Genomic DNA, 3103 nt, shown 5'->3' with positions numbered 1-3103 from the left:
CATGAGCGACAGCCTGGCTGTGATATTATACATCCATGGTGATACATAAACGAACCTTTATTTTGAAAATACACGACAGGAAGTAGTATCCTTAAAACCCGGAACCGCTTTGCAGGGCTGACCTTACTTCAACCTGCATGAGCAGTGTCACTCATAGATATATATAAAAAGTTTTTATATATATCTATGGTGTCACTACCCGTTCCGTCTTCTGTTAGACAGCTATCATACTGAATAAATATTGACTGAATGTATGCAAAAATGTATGGCATATAGCTGTCTAACAGAAGTTAAATACATTTCTCACTTATTCTGACAATGTACTTAACCCCAAATAAAATAACCCAATAAAAATAGTTGTTAAATAATAGTGAAGTCACGTTGTAATAACAATAACTCATCTCTCTCGTTTTATTTTTGAGCTTTGCTAAAAGCCACTGTGTCAAGTGGGTTGCCGTCCGGAGTTGTCCAATATGGCGGACCATCTCGCACATGCGCAGTACCGATCGGGCAGGGGGACGGATCGGGTAGTGACAAGCAGGACCTGAGACACTTGGGTTGTAATTTTGCACATTGCAGACAACATTGTTTAAACACATGCGAATACATTTTCAGGAACGGAATCGTGTGTTATTTTTCCGTTACGTCTCCCTATGTTTTTGTTTACAAAGGGGCGTATTAGCTTTAGCACACACCCTGTACAATGTCAACAGCACCGGAGGCACCAGCAGGAGTAACATCAGCTGGAGGAGCCAGCGAGAGGTTCCAGAGCTGCTGGAGCTGTCGGCTCCTCTCCGGCGGAGGGCTGTTCCTGTCGGCCGCTTATGTGTTCAGTGCGACCCGGAGGTTGCCAATAGGTGGAGTTGCCTCTATTGGGATGAAAACATTCGCTGCATGTAAGTTATCCAACACTCCTGACTGTTGTTAGAGTAACATTACTTAGATTGATAGATAGATTATTTATTAAAGTAGGAACAAATGTTTTGGTCACAGCCACAGTCTATGGTCACAGCAGCATTTGTTGACAGTAATTGTAAAAACATGATGATATACAAAATAAGAAATACATAAAAAGCCATTTATACACATTCACAATAGAAAGTACATACATTCAGAAGAGAATCTAAGAATATACAGCATATCAAATAATAAGAATGATCTCCAATATAACTTAGGCTTAGTGGACAGAAACATAAACAGTGCAATATATTTAAATGTTTTTAAATGTGTTATGCCTGAAAACGCTGCTGCTGTGGAAAGAAATTCCCAATTTGGGATGAATGAAGTATCTTTTATATAATAATAATAATAATAATACATTTAATTTCAAAGCGCTTTTCCAGGTGTTCAAAGACGCTTTACAGCGGTTTGATAAAAAAGAATAAAGAATAGAAATAAAAAATAAATAAATATTAAAACAGCAACACAGCATAATTCACAAATTAAAAGCCAGTCTGAAGATTTGCACATATATATATATATATATATATATATATATACATATATATATACATATATATATATACATATACATATATACATATACATATATATATACATATATATGTATACATATATACGTATATATATATACATATATATATATATACATATATATAATCATGCTGTCTAATCAGCATCTTGATATGCCACACCTGTGAGGTGGGATGGATTATCTCGGCAAAGGAGAAGTGCTCACTATGCGGTAGGGTGGTGGTGGCGAAGTCGATTGGGACTTCTTGGCTTGGCAACTGGAAGGTCACCAGTTCAAGTCCCGGCAAGACCAAGTGCTACCGAGGTGTCCCTGAGCAAGGCACCGTTCCCCACACTGCTCCCCGGGCGCCGTTCAAAATGGCAGCACACTGCTCCTAACACTAGGATGGGTCAAATGCAGAGAAACAATTTCCCCACGGGGATTAATAAAGTATATCAAATCAAATTTGAGAGAAATGGTTATTTTGTATATATAGAAAATGTTTTAGATCTTTGAGTTCATCTCATGAAAGATGGGAGCAAAAACAAAAGTGTTGCGTTTATATTTTTGTTCAGTGTAGATAGATATAGATATAGATATATATCTAAATATTATTGTGCACATTAGCTTTTAATTTAAAGTAATATATCCTGATAGGTAGTGTAAGTTGGCTACAATATGTGCAAATTGTTCATGATTATAGGGAAGGAGCAACAATACAAACTATGAAGCTTGGAGCTCTCTGCCAGCCAGATGTGATGTCTCGAGTTATTGATGGCAGGATGTTGAGACGGTGGTTTTACTTGTTTTCATCTTTAGAAGTTATAAATTCACATCTGTGTTTTTCTTTCAGTTCTGGCTTCATTGGGAGTTGTTATCATCGTTGATCCGGTACCAAAGAAGGACCTGAAGTCTGATTAGAAACAGGATGGATAACTGGCTCAAACATGGACTGCACGTTTGGTGGCAAATATTCATGAACAATATGAAACAAGCTGAAGAAGCAGCTCTTTGGTCTGTAGTAAAGTTGTGTATAGGGATGTTGTGTATTATTACAAAAACAAGCTTTTCATTGTGTGGATAGATCAAGAATCAATATTGGAAGCTTTTCATTGAATAAAAGATGGAACATATTGTATTTAAATTAAAAAAGAAAATGTGATATTTCAGTAATCATTGGAATGTTATGCTTTAAATATTTTAAATAGTTTTTCATTTTTATGCAGAAACACTTAAGTATAAAAGTAAACTTAAGGTGTCATTAGGACTGTGTATTTTTGCCATTTATCACACATCGTTTTACACTTTTTTCATTCTTTAAAGCGGCTAGCTCATCCGGTAGACTTTTTCTCCAAATGTTCCTGTGTATATCCAGCTATACTATATAATAAGGTGGAACAAGCCCCAAATATTAAATGTTGAAGCTCAGTTTTTTTTAGCTCTGAATAAAGTGTTTTACTAATACTGCACTGTAGACAGCAGGGAAAGTAGAAAGCCATCTGTCTAATATGAGACTTTTATAAGCTGATATTTAACCCTTCGACACATCAGAAGTGTTGTCATTGACTGAGCTCCATCACAGAACCTGCAAATCTTAACAGCAAACATACTCAAGACAGCACACACATC

This window comes from Pseudochaenichthys georgianus, chromosome 11 (genome assembly GCF_902827115.2).
Source record: "Pseudochaenichthys georgianus chromosome 11, fPseGeo1.2, whole genome shotgun sequence".
NCBI classification, from domain to species: domain Eukaryota; kingdom Metazoa; phylum Chordata; class Actinopteri; order Perciformes; family Channichthyidae; genus Pseudochaenichthys; species Pseudochaenichthys georgianus.
The sequence above is the reverse complement of the archived record's forward strand: the minus strand, read 5'-3'. Positions refer to the sequence as shown.